The 16,178-nt window shown below is 44.6% G+C and overlaps 1 protein-coding gene across 1 annotated transcript in view; it reads left to right on the forward strand.

Annotated features, from left to right (window-relative positions):
* The first annotated feature begins 209 nt into the window (after positions 1-209).
* Positions 210-16,178, forward strand: part of DDAH1 (dimethylarginine dimethylaminohydrolase 1) — a 256,618-nt gene continuing 240,649 nt past the window's right edge. Inside the window, exon 1 of the mRNA XM_023208428.2 lies at positions 210-592. The gene's annotated coding sequence lies outside the window, so the exon portion shown is untranslated. The remainder of the gene's footprint in view (positions 593-16,178) is intronic.

Consider the following 16,178-nt stretch of genomic DNA (forward strand, 5'->3'; position numbering starts at 1 on the left):
GGAAATTCTTTGGAATTCCTTGTTTTTCACGCAATCTGTCTATCATGATTTAAAATAAAAGCACAGTGGATCATCCAACTGGCCGTATATACCTTAATTGGAGGTTGGGGATGGGGGACGGCAGAGATCCAGTCTGCCGCACTGCGTTCAAACACAAGCCATTCCAGAGATTCCTTTAAAGTCACATTAAAGTTTTCTAACAAGGGTGTGTGGGTTTGTTTCTGGACTTCAACTGGGGAATCCTGAGGATGAGTTTGCCCCAGAGGAGAAATTTAGAGAACCTTACCGTCAGCTGCCCATTTAAAGCAGGGGAGTATGTTGTGCGATGGGGGTGGGAGGTTGGAGCAACAGGGCCAGGCGGTGTGGGAGTGGGAGACACTAGAGTAACCTATGTGCACAGCCTGTCCATATACCATGTGCTGGTGCGCCTGCTAGTAATCGACGACATGAGGCAAGAGACAGCGGCTCCTCAAGTCCTGCCCAAAGACCGTCCAGAAACCCAAGCCTCCGGTCGCCTTCTCGCCGCCTCCGCTGGGAGCTGCAGATCAGTTCAAGTTGACGGACAGGAGGCGAAATGTGCAAATGTTTATGGGTAAGTGTTGCTTCGGGTGCTAATTCTGTATGGCTCTTTTGCTAGTTTCTCCTTCACCCTCCCCATACGGGTGCCCCAGGAGGAAATAAACGGGCTGCCTTGTTTCCTTGGGTTGCAATCCACGGAGAACGGGCTGCTTGTCTTCTGCAGCTCCTGGCTACGGGCTGAGCGATGGGGACGTCTCTCACCCGCTGTTGCCAGGGAATTTTAGGTTACCTAATGAAGGGCTCACTATCTGGCGGCAACCGAGAATAATAACGGTAAATCTGGCGACTCCGGTTTCCTAGCCCTAGGAAGGCTCTCAGACTAGAGTGCATCAGAGTCACCTGGAGGGCTAGTTAATGGTTCCTGGGTCCTACCCCAGAGTAGTTACATTTCTAACAAGTCCCCAGGTGATGGTGATGATGCTGGTCCGGAGATCACACCCTGAGAACCACTGCCCTGGACGACCGGAGTGCCTGTAGTAGAGGTGTGTGTGTGTGTGTGTGTCTTCAGAGATACTCGCCCGCACACCCAATCTCACAACTTCACTCTTCATGGCCACCTTAATGAACAGAACTTATGGTGTCTGCAAAAGACCAGCTTTAAAGTGGCGCCCCCGTACCATCCCATTTCTCTCCTCCACCCTTTCCCCGCCCCCATCCCCTTGGCATGATAGCCCGGAGCTGCTCCCCAGGAAGCTAGGATCCTGGTGGCGGCGGCAGGAACTGGGTGGCCGACGCGCAGAGAGGGCGGTCGGCTCTGGGACCCCTGCGAAGGGAGCGGACAGGGTCCGCACGGCGGGAGGGCGCCGGACTCGAGGCATCCGGACGCGCCTGCCCGGCTGCTACCGCCGCCCCCTGCCGGCCACCCCGCCCGCGCGCCCACAGTCACAGCGGTTGCCAGGACTCGAGGTTTCCGGCGGCGCGCGGCGCAGGACGCTTCCAACCCCGGCCCATATTTGGTGAAAGTCTTTCAAGACTCCGTCATCCAGCTTTGGGGGGCGGTGGCAACGGCGGCGGCGGTCCTGCGACCGGGCCGGGCAGCCTTGCGACTGCCGCGTTCCTGAAAAGTGCACCGCGGCCGCCCGCGCCCAGGCTTCCCTCCGCGCGGGACCCCGGAGCGTTGCGGGCGGCCGGGTAGACCCGCGCATTTCGATCCCAATCCACCCCTCTGAGGACCGAAGTCCGCCCTGCGCTGCGTGGGAGGCTGGCGCGGAGGGCGCCGAAGCCCAGTTGTGTCACTTTTCCCGTCCACCCCACTGTTGACTCGTCCTCCCAGCGGGGCAGCGAGTTGCCGTGCTGTGCCAGACATAGAGGGTGCGCCCGGCGCGAGGGTGTGGGGCTGTGTGTGTGTGTGTGGAGGGGGGTGTTCGGAGGATGGCGTTTGCGTGGACACCAAGCGCACCCGAGAGTGGGATGTGGAACCGACTCTGAGGAAAAGCCCCGAAGGGCCTGGATGCCATTATCCCCAGAAGGGACACATGGTAGAGCTGGCTCTTCGGTTTCTCCCGGCCTCCCAAGACCCCTTCCCCTCTTCCTCCTCGAGAAGTTCCGCTTCTGGGGAGCCCTGGATAGGAAGTCCTGGCTCTGCCATCAGTAGCCTGTGGCCTTGGGGATGCTGCCCATCCTCTCGGGACCTTGCCTGCTTCTCAGTAAATTGGGAAAGGAGGCAGCAAATAGTAAAGGCAGAGCAGCTCCTTTCAGGGCCAAATTTCATGTCATCCCCTCTGATAATGACAGAAATTAACGCATTATATAGGGTTCACATAGTTTGGGCACCACTTTAAAATGCCTTCTATATATTGATTCGTTTAATTCTCAGATGCCCCACTGAAGCAGGTCCTCTTGGTGACACCATTTTCTATCTAAATGAAGAAATGGAGGCATGGAAGGTAAGTGACTAGCCAAAGGTGACTCACCTAGCCCGCAGCGAAACCGGATTTGGACCCAGATCGTAAGGTCTCATACTTAACCACTGTGCTATACTGCCTGCTCTCCATCTCTTACCTCAGACATTCAGGCCCATACCCCTCTCCTGGAAATTTACCTTTATTTAACTCTATCACAGCTTATCCAGATAGTCTAGGTGAAATGCATCAGATATAAAAAAATAGTTGATAAATTAACTGAAGCTGTGCTAACTCCTGAGAATTGCCTAATGTACTGGCTCTTAGGAAGGAGGAAGAAAAGGAGTGTTGTATTTTAACAGAAAAGGTCTTCATGCATATACATTTATGGAGTGATCTTTAAGCACCTTGGCAGGCTGGTGGGGAAGATATTTAGGACCTCTGGGGTTCTTTTGACACCTCGTAAGCCACATTGTTCAGGCAATCCCTACTTCTGGAATAAGACTTGGCCTGGGGGGAATTGAATTTGTCACTGAGATAAAGATTTCAGCATCACTTACTTGATGGTTTGTCAGTCTGGGTGTTCATTGTGGACCCAGTCTGTTTTTGTTGTTGGGTTATTTTTTGAAACATGGTCTAGTTCTGTCACCCAGTCTAGAGTGCAGTGGCATGATCTAGGCTCACCATAGCATTGACCCCCTGGGCTCTTGACCATCCACCCACCTCAGCCTCCTAAGTAGCTGGGACTACAGGCACACGCCACCACACCCAGCTAATTTTTGTAGAGATGGGGTCTCCCCATGTTGCTCAGGCTGGTTTTAAACTCCTGGGTTCAAATGTTCCATCCATCTCGGCCTCCCCAAGTGCTGGGATTGCAGGTGTGAGCCACTGCACCAGGCTCCCCATCTGTTTTTAACCTGTTTTCTCCCCACCTATGTTATAATTACTCATATATATGTGTGTGTATATGTGTGTGTATATGTGTGTGTGTGTGTGTGTGTATATATATATATATAATAGAGATGGGGTTTCACCATGTTGGCCAGGCTAGTCTCGAATTTCTGGCCTCAAGTGATCCACCCGCCTCGGCCTCCCAAAGTCCTGGGATTACAGGCATGAGCCATAGCGCCTGGCCTAATTACCCGTATATTTGAGGTCAGTTTGTTTACCTTCTCTGAATCCCAGATTTATTCCGAGCCTGTGATGTGTCATGGCACAGTGCTAGGTACTGGTGACATGGAAAAAAGGATTTTAATATTGCACATCCCATGGAGGGCTCTAAGGCATATTGCAGAAGTGGGTACATAAATGCTGTGTGGATACTTCACTGCCTGAGAGGAGTTAGGGGGAACAACTAATCTGGGGCTGAAAGGATGAACAGGAGTTGGATAGCAGGGCAGGACATTTGAGAGGAAGGGAACAGGGCCTTGACCAGGCATAACAACCAATCTGATGCGCTGGACCATAGCATAGGATTCCTTCTGAAAACTGGCAAGAGATGTCAGTTGGGACCATCTGCGAATGGCCTTGCTGTCATGGCATTGGAACTTTGCAGAGTGAGCCATGTGTGCTTTTTGCCTACGTTTCCTTGTCTACAAGATAACAGGGCCAGGCGCAGTGGCTCACGCCTGTAATCCTAGCACTTTGGGAGGCCGAGGTGGGCGGATCACGAGGTCAGGAGATTGAGACCATCCTGGCTAACACGGTGAAACCCCATCTCTACTAAAAATACAAAAAAAAATTAGCCAGGTGTGGTGGCGGGCACCTGTAGTCCCAGTTACTTGGGAGGCTGAGGCAGGAGAATGGCATGAACCCAAGAGGCGGAGCTTGCAGTGAGCCGAGGTCACGCCATTGCACTCCAGCCTGGGCGACAGAGTGAGACTCCGTCTCAAAAAAAAAAAAAAGAAAAAGATAAGTGGATTCTCCCAGCTTAGAGGACACACACTCAAGTGCCTGCCTGCACTTGACATCTAGCTTTGCTAGATGTCAGCCAGGTAACACCATGCCATGCCTCAGGATTAGTGCTGGCTGATATTTGGCCTCGGCCTTGGGAACCATGGGGACACTGGGACCATCTATGAGGGGCTGAATGGCTACTAGCTGAAAATGTAGGTTCACTGTTTGCCTATTTTCTCATTTTATTTTATTATTTATTTATTTATTTATTTTGAGAAGGAGTCTCATTCTGTTGCCCAGGTTGGAGTGTGGTGGCACGATCTCGGCTCACTGCAACCTCCTCCTCCCAGGTCCAAGTGAGCCTCCTGCCTCAGCACCACTAGTAGCTAGGATTACAGGCATACACCACCACGCCCGGCTAATTTTTGTATTTTTAGTGGAGACAGGGTTTCACCATGTTGGCCAGGCTGGTCTCAAACTCCTGACCTTGTGATCTGTCCACCTTGGCCTCTCAAAGTGCTGGGATTGCATGCAGGCATGAGCCACTGCACCTGGCCTATTTTCTCATTTTAAAAAGAGATACTAGAGATCTGGATTTTTATGTGAAGTCTTCAAAATTTTAAAATGTTGGCATTTAATGACAATGTTAAAATGTCATCTAGGCTAATCCTTGGAAAACTCAAGAGGACAATGTCGGTGGGTGCCAATTGTGATCTCCGGACTGAATATCTCTAAGAATCTGTCCTGCTCCACCATTCTGTAACTCCCAGCCACCTGTGAAATTGTAGGGAAAAGCACCCTGGGCTCCATTTAATTGTCAAGTTGACTAGACTTTTTTTGTTTAAGAATCAGGGCTGCTACTTAACTCTTGGTTGTAGGCATTTATATCCTATCAACAAAATTGGAATTGGTGGCTTTTTACAAATTTTCTGCTTCATCCACTCTCCAGCCACTACTCTGTCTCCCTCCTTCCTGCCCCTGAATTGATGTTGTAAGCAGCTGGCATTGCCTTGGCAGTAGTATAGGAAACACTTTTTTAGGGCATCTGTATCCCATGGGAACTCTATCTGTTTATTTCCTTCACCTGGCATCTATCCACAGGAAGCCAGCATTCCTAACTCCCTTACCTTACAGCACTTCTTGTTTTGTGATAACACAGAAACATTTTATTGGAAAGGACTGGAAGGCACCTCTCCCACCACACCCTGCAATCTATCTTCTAGAGATGATTGAGCAATATGAAATATAATAATTACAAGTCATTATCAAGTGGGTTGGCTCCAGATTGAGAGATTCAGCAATTAACCTCTGCCTTTCATGTTTTATTTCTGGAGGTACCTGTCTCTTAACCGACCACTAACATCACACATAGCACATCCAGAATTTAGAAAGGATTTGCCCACAGTAGGTGGGCACACAGATTCTACAGAGAGATTGAAGTGATTTATTTGTGACAAATTTTTGCAAGTCTTGGGGATTGAGTGTAAGGGAGTATTCAAGCAGTTGGACTTATGTGAAATAAGACATAAGACATATTTACTGCTCAGCCTGATGCCTGGCACATATAAGTGCTTAATAAATTACAATTATTCCTACTGCCAAGCGCCACCATTATCTTCACTTTCACTACAATTAACATAGAATGAACTAGTCTTATTATCTAGAGAATACTTTCTATTCTTTAGAACTCTAGTTATTAAATCAATAAAATTCTTTGGTATATGGTATATAGATGATGTGATTAAAAGGATCCATCCAGCCAGGTATTCTGGCTGCACTGAGACACCAGTGACTATCTAAAAAACCACTCAAATGGTCTTACCCCTCATGGCACTGGGACTTTGCCTACAGACAGTGGTGAGCCATGTGAGGTTTTGCTTTGGTTTCCTCATCTATAAGATGATAGGATTGCACCAGCTCAGGAGTGATGCACTCAAGTGCCCCAGGAATCAGAGAGATAAAAAATGCCATGCCTGAGCGTTAGTGCCAGCTGACACTTGGCCTTAACACTGGGGAGACATAGGGATAGTTGGAAGCATCTGTGGGGCCTGGGCTTTGCCTACCATTGGCTAAATAGTTAGTATACACAATCTCATCTGATCTTTATAAACAACTCTGTAGGGTATTTTATTTCCATTAAAAAGATGAGAAAATTGAAGCTTTGCTAGATGTCAGTAATTGGTACAAGGGGGCAGGGTTGTTAAGGTAGAACAGAATACCTGTTTCAAAGACCATTCCTTTCAGGGAGAGCATGGTATTTGTCCTTTATGAAATCTGCCTTAAAGTTCAGGAACTTGCCTGCAACTTCTTGACTTCCCCTTAACAACTGACTGTGAATCTGTCACTTAAATATTGTTCTAAATGTCTCTTTAGCTCATGTTTTCAGTAATTGTGGCCCACAGTTTCTTAATGAGAGTCTGGTAATAAACAAGTTAAACAATGAAAAAGGGTTCTCTCCTTAGGGCCCTTGCCTGAGCTTGTTTCTATTTCCTCTGGGAGGAAAAAAGAAAGAGATGTGTCAGAACAGAGGTGGAACTTCTCAGAGATTGAGAGATCCGTCTACTGTAACTTAGTCATCACCATCAATTTTGTTACCTGAGGCAGGCAGAGCTGCCACCTCCCACAGCCTGTGGTTGTCCTCACAACAGAGTTACTAAGCACGGAGCCCTCCAGGCCCCTGCCAAGCACACCCAGCGTGTGCCTTAAGCAAGGTGTTCATGAGTGTTGAATGTTGGGTGGGGGTGGGGGGTGCCCAAGGTTATGGCAATAAAGAAAAAACATAGTGCCAGGTGCTTCTGTGAAATCATTTACCCCTTTTGTAGTTAGGTTTTAGCTTTCAAAAGAAAAAAAAAAAAAAGCTTGTAAACAGTTCATTCTAAAAGGACAAAAGCAATATGTATTGTATGCTTAAAATTTCCAAGGTTCTGGAAAATGTCTGGGAGAATTAGAGAGTGTAGACTATATGCTAAAGCGTTGCAGACCCAGAAGATAGATGATTCAGTTCATTCTAATAAACATGACATGTATGGCTTGCTTCATGCTAGGCGGCAATGCAAAGAGGAATAATATATGGACTTTGCTTCATGGCTCTAGCTGCCCAGGGGAGATGTAGATGCTTAAACAGATAATACAATAGTGTGGATTACAGCTCTAGAAGCAGTGCAGCTTTGGGAGTACAGACAAGGGATGTCCAACTCTGAGTCTCACCCTTTAAAGATGTGAAGTCTTGTTAGTGTGTGTATTTTTATGGCTGAGAGGGATTGGGCACAGTTATTCCCTAACATACACGTTCCCTTTGAAGCTGGGGACTGCAAGGAATGTGTACATTCCTGAGAGATTAGAAAACATCTGAAAGTGAGAACTGTCAGGTGAGCCTCTTAAAATGCATTGATTACAGATGGGACCAACCCTTTGGGTGCTATTGAAAATTCGTATCATTATGGATCCTTCTTTCATAATGGGAAAGAGAAGGGAAGTGACATTTATAGGGCACCTGCCATGGACCAAATGCCTTACAGGTTCACGTTCAGGAGAGCCCTCTGAGATGAGCTTTTTGACTTCTTTCTAAGCTTAGGGAATGAAGGCTCAGAGAAGTTAAGTAACTTGTCCAGGATCAGACAGTTAGAATGTGACCAAACAAGGATTCTAACCCAGGCCTGTCTGACTCCAAGTTCTGTCCCCTTTCTACATTTCTGCTATGCAGTCCTGATTCCTTGAGTTTTCACTCCCTTTATGAGTGTTTGCCATTTTTGTCTCTCTCTTTTTTTTATTGTTACCACCACTTCGCCTTTATAGAGCCCGCCCTTTACACTTTCCTTAACACTTTCAGATGCGCTGATTTGAAGTCTTTGAGCCACTGGTGACTCTTTAGCTTTTAAAAAGAGGTGCAGATTAAAGTGAATGGGATCGTTGCCATCATGTGAACATTCCTGTCACCATCATTATGATCAGAGAACAGACATGGTGATAACCTGCACTTATCTTTGCTTCTTTGCTAGGCACTGTGTAGAATGATTTAGACATATGGAATCTCTGTTTTCCAGGGACAGATGACAGATTCCAGAGGATATGGTGCAGTATAATTAAAAATAACTAAGGAAGTATGATTTTCTTATTTTGTATTTGAAAAATGGATGGGAGTTTCCACGGGCAGTCTGAGGCTGCACTAGAGTACTATGCTGTAACCTGGAAGACTGCTCTGAGAAGGAAGTTAGATGACTATATGAAGAAGGTGTTAAACAAGTGCACTGAGAGGTGTGTGTGTGTGTGTGTGTGTGTGACAGTGTGTGTGTTGGAGGGAGGAGGTTAAGGATCAGAGGTATAGAATAAGCAAGGGAGAGAAGGCTCAGAAACAAAAATAGAAAGTATCAGGCATTAGGAGAAGACAAGCTGAACTCTAGAGGCATTGAGGCCACGTGGTAGGAAGAAAGCATGCAGGGGTCAGAGGGTACACTTGCTATGGTGCGCCTCAGGTTAACCACCTAATCTCACGGGGTCTGAGTCTCATCGGTGGTAAAACAGAAATAATAATATCTCACAGAATTATTGGGAGGACGGAAGGAAGTCTTGTTTCAGCTCTCCAGAAACTGAGATGTGCCCTACAAATGTTTGTGATCAGCGTCAGCTTGGTTTAAATCTGAAGCTTCTGGAGAGCCTTTGGGAGGGTAGGGTCACATTCTGTGGTGAATAGAGAAAGTCAGCAGTCACTGTGAGCATGGGTTTCAGCGAGTGATAAGGAAGAACTGACTTAGCAAGACTAGGTTGTGGAACTCAAGAGAAGCTGAAGAACAGTCATGAATTAGGACATTCTCATGGATTCATTTCTTGTCACCACCACTAATCCAGTCTCCCTCCACCTTTCTTTCCTCTGGGTTTTCTGCACTTTCATTGCTCTGCTATTTTGAATAGAGGAGAAGTCCTTGAGTCCCAGTTCAGGAAAAGCAACTAGAAAGGGCCAGCGTGCATAGCTGGGCCATCCTGCAAATGCCTTTTCCAGGAGCTGCAACCCTTAAAGCTGGGGCCAGAGAAGGAGGTAGAGGACGAAGATGGGGTTGGAAACAAACTCAGGGAAAATTTCTAAAATGATGGAAAGTGAGAATTTAGACAATTTCTGCCTGAAATCACCTCTGCAGCTATTAGTTATTAACCCACCTAGAACCAAATGCAATTAATTTAGCACCATGTTGGAAAGCTTGGAACATGAACCATATCCTAGGGCCTAGGTTTTGATCCTTTGTAAAGGCTTCTCTTTTGGAACACAATTTGGTGTCAGTACATAGGAACTAACACGTGTGCTGAGTTGTGAGTCATCAGCAGTCTGCTTTCTTCCAGAACATCGTGGGAAAATGATGGGCAGACTGCTTCAGATAAAACCTGGACCCACTCAAACTCTCACTGTAGACTGGAAACAAAACAAATCAACTTTAAAAATAATGTTTTAAAAATCTAATTGAACTCAGGAGACATAAGGCTCTGTTCTTTGGTTTCAATGTGGATCCGAAGTCTTGTTTTGTTTACTGTTCAGTCTTCAGGCAATCACATCAGGTGTTATTTACAACCCTGTAGATTCTTAGGGAGTTCACACGTGCCTTTTAAAGCATGTTTGTGAAACGATTGTACCATACTAGGGTTTGGGGATACAAAGATGACAGATGTGGTCCCTGACTTTGAGGACGACACAATCTAGAGGAGTGAGAGCTTGCATAATTAGTGTGTATATAAATACCATGCAATAAGTGACTTCATAAAGGTACAGTACACATGAGCAGCTTTAGGAGCCCTGCCTGAACACTGCCCCACACTGGGTGAAGTCTTCTTGTCACACTGGATGGTGAGTGCTCTTGAGACTTCCAGTGCTTCCTCCATAAGGCTTGGAAGGGCAAGCTGTGTTTTTCTCTGCTTGGATATAATTTATTATGCTTTGGACATAGTATCAGCAAAGACTTGAGGATCCTTTAATAAGGATCCTTTATGAACTTGTGTTCATAAGGAGTTGCATATTTTTATTTTAAATGTCTTTGCACTTCCTTTTGGTAAGCAATCTAGGCTTCCTAATGTGCATAGCCTTTTGGGTAAACCTGTGTCTTCTGGTGTTCTAACGATAGCTAGTGGATATGTGAATTACATTCTTGGTCTTACTTGAAATGGTGTGAGGTTTCTGTTGTATAGTGTTAAAGGTGCATCGGATTATTTGAAGCCCTTTCCTAGGCAGTGGGCACAGTGGATAAGAAGGGAGAGCATATTGGGTAAAATGACAGTGCTCCAGGATTCCATTACATTTAGTGGCATTTTGGGATATTGTATTATTTGATTCCACTGTTGTTCATGATGTGCCATCTGTCTTTATTTCCTTTCCTTTGTTCGCTTTGGGTTTAATTTTCTCTAATTTGTCTAGTTTCTTAATATGGAAGCTGAGGTCACTGGTTGAAAACATTTTCTCTCTATTATAAGCACTTAATGCTATAAATTTCCTTCTACTCCTGCTTCAGCTGCATCCCACAAATTTTGGCATGTTATGTTTTTATTTTCAGTCTGTTCAAAAGACTTTCTAATTTCCTTTTTTATTTTTTATTTTTTTGACTCAGGTTATTTAGAAGTGTGTTATTTAGGATACTTGGATCTTTTCCAGGTATGATTCCGTTATTTATTTCTAGCTTCATTTTATTGTGGTCAGAAAATAAACTGTGTATGACTTGAATTATTTTATACTTCTTGAGACTGGTTTTATGGCCCAGAATATAATCTATCTTGAAAAGAATGTCTAGTCCGCTTTTGTGGGTGGAGTGATCCATACATGTCAGTTAGGCAAAATTGTTTGATAGTGTTGATTTTTTTTGTCTACCTATTCTTTGGAATTGAGAGGGGAATATTGAAATCTCCAACCACAATTATTAATATGTCTATTTTTATTTTTAGTTCTCTTAGGTTTTGCTCAATGTATTTTGAACTTATGCTGTTAGATGGATAAACATTTAGAATTGCTATATCCTCTGGATAAATTGACTCATCTGTAATTATGAAATGACTCTTTCATTTCATAATTAGTCTGTTTTCACACTGCTGATAAAGACATACCTGAGACTGGGCAACTTACAAAAGAAAGAAGTTTATTGGACTTATAGTCGCACATGGTTAGAGAGGCCTCACAATCACAGTGGAAGGCAAAAAGGAGCAAGTCACATCTTACGTGGATGGCACCAAGCAAAAAGAGAGCTTGTGCAGAGAAACTCCCTTTTTTTTTTTCTTTTTTTTTGAGACGGAGTCTCGCTCTGTCACCCAGGCTGGAGTACAGTGGGGTGATCTCAGCTCACTGCAACCTCCACCTCTCGGGTTCAAGCAATTCTCCTGCCTCAGCCTCCTGAGTAGCTGGGACTACAGGTGCGTGCCACCACACCCGGCTAATTTTTCGTATTTTTAGTAGAGACAAGGTTTCATTGTGTTAGCCAGGATGGTCTCGATCTCTTGACCTTGTGATCCGCCCACCTCGGCCTCCCAAAGTGCTGGGATTACAGGCGTGAGCCACTGCGCCCAGCCAAAACTCTCATTTTTAAAACCATTAGATCTTGTGAGACCCATTCACTATCACAAGTACAGCACAAGAAAGACCTGCTCCCATGATTCAGCCATCTCCCACCAGGTCCCTCCCACAACACATGGGAATTACGGAAGCTACAAGATCAGATTTGGGTGGGGACACAGAGCCAAACCCTATCATTGATGGTTAATTTTATGTGTTAAATTTGACTGGGCTACAGGGTCCCAGATGTTTGGTTGAACATTCTGAGTGTGTCTGTGCGGGTGTTTTTGGATGAGGTTAACATTTGAATCAGTAGACTGAGTAAAGCAGATGGTGCTCTCCGATGTGGGCGGGCCTCATCCAATCAGCTGAAGGCCTGACTAGAACATTAAGACTGACTCTTCTGTACGAGGTAATTCTTTCTGCCTGATTACCTTTGAGCTGGGATGTGAGGTTTCTTCTGCCTTCAGTCCCAATCTGACATATTGATTCTTCCTGGGTTTCAAGCCTGCTGGCCTTTGGGCTGGAACTACATCGTCAGATCTCCTAGGTCTCCAGGATGCCAACTGCAGATCTTGGGGCTTGTCAGCCTCCATACTCACATAAGCCAGTTCCTTATAATAAATCTCTCTCTCCCTCTACACATACACACACGTGCACATATGTACATACACACACACATACATACATACATTTTTCTGGTTCTGTTTCTTTTGGAGAACCACAACTAATCTAATACAACTTCTTTATCCCTAGTAATATTCTTTGTTCTGAAATCTAATCCCTATTCTAATTTTCTTTTGATTAATATTTATATGCTATTTGAAAAATCCCTTTGCTTTTAACCTACTTGTGTCTTTATATTTAAGTTAGGTTTCTTATAATTTGGGTTTTGACTTCTTATTCGATGTGACATTCTCTACTACTTTATTTTCCTTTCTCTTTTCTTTCTTTTTTTTTTTTTTTTTTTGAAATGGGATCTCACTCTGTCACCCAGGCTCACTGTAACTGTCACCTCCCAGGCTCAAGCCATCCTCCCACATCAGTCTCCTGAGTAGCTGGGACTACAGGTATGCACCACCACGCCCAGATAATTTTTTGTAGAAATGAGCTCTCACTGTATTGCCCAGGCTGAACCCCTGGGCTGGAGCAATCCAACCACCTTGACCTCCCAAAGTGCTAGGATTACAGGCATGTGCCACCTCACCTGGCCCATTCTCTACTGTTTAATAATGTCTACCTTTTCTTCCTTTTGGGGATTGAATTGTTTCATTATTCTGTTGTATTTCCTTTTTCATTGGCTTATGAACTATAAACTATAACTCTTTGTTGTTGGTTTTTGTTTTTTTTTTTGTTTTTTTTCGAGACAGAGTTTTGCTCTTGCTGCCCAGGCTGGAGTGCAATAGTGTGATCTCGGTTCACTGCAACCTCCGCCTGCTGGGTTCAAGTGATTCTCCTGTCTCAGCCTCCTGAGTAGCTGGGATAACAGGCACATGCCACCACGCCCAGCTAATTTTTTTATTTTTAGTAGTGACAGGGTTTTGCCATGTTGGCCAGGCTAGTCTCGAACTCCTGACCTCAGGTGATCCACCCATCTTGGCCTCCCAAAGTGCTGGGATTACAGGAGTGAGCCACCTCACCCAGCCAATATTTGGCCTTAAACATCCAATTATCCTTATAAAGATATACAAAATGAGACAAAAGTCTTTTATATTTACCCACATATTTACTGTTTCTGGTGCTCCTTATTCCTTTGCTTAGGTATTATTTTTGCTTCTGCCTGAAGTACTTCTTTTAACGTTTCTTGAGCAGGTGTGCTGGCGATGGATTCTTTTAACTTTTGCATATCTGAAAAACTTCTTTTTTTATTTTCTTTTTTTCAACTTTTTATTGTGAAATAATATAGCCTCATAGGAAGTCGCAAAATAGTTCATAGAGTCAATCTCATGAGCCTTTCACCCAGCTTGCTCCGAGAGTGGCATCTTATCACCAGTACAATATCAAACCAGGAAGTTGACATGAGAGCAATACTAATAACTAGACTACAGACTGTAATAAGGTTTTAACCAGTTGTTTTATGCACTCATTGGTATATTCACCTTAATTTTTGAAAGATATTTTTACGGGATCTTGGACTTCTAGGTTGGCAGTATTTTCTTCCATTGCTTTATAGCCCTGCTGCTTCTGGCTTATGTTGTTTCCGATGAGAAGGCAGCTGACATTCAAAAATGTGTTCTTCTCTATGCAACTTTCGTTTTGTTTCGTTTTTATGGAGTCTCAGCTACAGAGTCTCGTTCCATCGCCCAGGCTGGAGTACAGTGGCATGATCTCGGCTCACTGCAAACTGTGCATCCTGGGTACAAGTGATTCTCCTGCCTCAGCCTCCAGAGTAGCTGGGACTACAAGTGTGTGCCACCACACCTGACTATTTTTTTTTTTTTTGTACTTTTAGTAGAGATGGGGTTTCACCATGTGAAGCCAGGCTGGTCTCAAACTACTGACTTCGTGATCCACCTGCCTCGGCCTCCCAAAGTGTTGGGATTACAGGCGTGAGCCACTGTGGCTGGCCACAATGTATCTTTTCTTTGGCTGCTTTTAAGAATTTTTCCTTTTTTTTTTTTTTTTGAGCTATCATCTTGCTCTGTCACCCGGGGTGGAGTGCAGTGGTACAATCTTGCCTCACTGCAACCTCTGCCTCCTGGGTGATTCTCATGCCTCAGCCTCCTGAGTAGCTGGAATTACAGGCACCCACCACCATGCCTGGCTAATTTGTATTTTTAGTAGAGATGAGTTTGTCCATGTTGGCCAGTCTGGTTTCGAACTCCTGACCTCAAGTGATCTGCTTTCCTGGGCCTCCCAGAGTGCTAGGATTACAGGCGTGAACCACTGCACCCGGCTTTATTACCATTTTTAAGCTATTTGTGATGTGTCTTGGTGTAGTTTTCTTCATGTTTCTTGCACTTGGTGTTCTTGGATCTGTGAGTTTAAACTTTTCATGAAATTTAAACAAAAATTTCAGGTATTATTTTTTCAAATGTGTTTTGGTCTCACCACTACCCCTCTCTGCACTTTAAAGACTCCAATTACATATATATTAGGTCATTTGAAGTTTTCACCAGCTCACTGGAACTCTCTTTGTTTTTTACTTTTAGTCTTCTCTTTTTCCCTGTGTTTCATTATGGAAAATTTCTAATGCTATATATCAAGTTCATTAATCTTTTATGGGAGGTATATAATCTGCTGTTAATCACATTGATTTTTTTTTTTTTTTAATCTCAGACATCGTAGTTTTGTTTTGTTTTGTTTTTTGAGATGAGTCTTGCTCTGTTGCCAGGCTGGAGCTCAATGGTGCGATGTCAGCTCACTGCAACCTCCGCCCCCCAGGTTCAAGTGATTCCCCTGCCTCAGCCTCCCGAGTAGCTGGGACTACAGGTGCATGCCACCACGCCCGGCTAATTTTTTGTGTTTTAGTAGAGACGGTGTTTCACCATGTTGACCAGGATAGTTTCAATCTCCTGACCTCGTGATCTGCCCAACTTGGCCTCCCAAAGTGCTGGGATTACAGGCGTGAACCACCACACCTGGCCCTAGACATTGTAGTTTTAGCTCTAGAAGCTTGACTTGGGTCTTTTAAAATATCTTCCATGTTGCTACTTAGCATGCCTAATCTTTCCTTGACCTTTTTCAATCTATGGAATATAGTGAAAATAATAACTCTTAATCTCCTTATCTACTAATTCTATCATGCATGTTATTTCTGAGTCTGTTTACATTAATTTTTCTCCTAATTATAGATCATACTTTTCTGCTTATTTGCATGCCTGGAAAGTTTTGAGTGGATGTCATACATTGTGAATTCTACCTTGTTGGGTGCTAGATATTATATTCCTTGAAATATTCTTAGATTTTGTTCTGGAACACAGTTACTTGGAAATGGTTTAATGCTTTCAAGTCTTACTTTTAAGTTTTGTAGAGATCAAAGTGGCACTTAGTTTAGGGCTGAGACAAAAGCTTTCTGAATATCCCACTTGCTGCCCCATAATTTGTCAAGTTTTCCACTCTGGCTGCTGAGAACACAAAATATTCCCAGCTCTTTGTATGTTGCAAGAATTATTTCTTCTGCTTCTTTTAGGCAGTTCTTTCCCCAGCCTGGGGTAATTTCTTCATCTGAATGTACTGAACAGAACGTAGTTGAAGACATAAGGGGTGCCCTTTTCAGATCTCTGGAGCTCTCTTTGTGTAGCTCTTTCCTGTCCAGCACTCTGCCTATTATCTCTAGACATATTTGCTTCACCAAACAACTAGCTCTCATCAACTCAGGGAGACTGCTAGACTGCCTGGGTTCC

The sequence above is a fragment of the Piliocolobus tephrosceles genome, chromosome 1 (genome assembly GCF_002776525.5).
Source record: "Piliocolobus tephrosceles isolate RC106 chromosome 1, ASM277652v3, whole genome shotgun sequence".
NCBI classification, from domain to species: Eukaryota; Metazoa; Chordata; class Mammalia; order Primates; family Cercopithecidae; genus Piliocolobus; species Piliocolobus tephrosceles.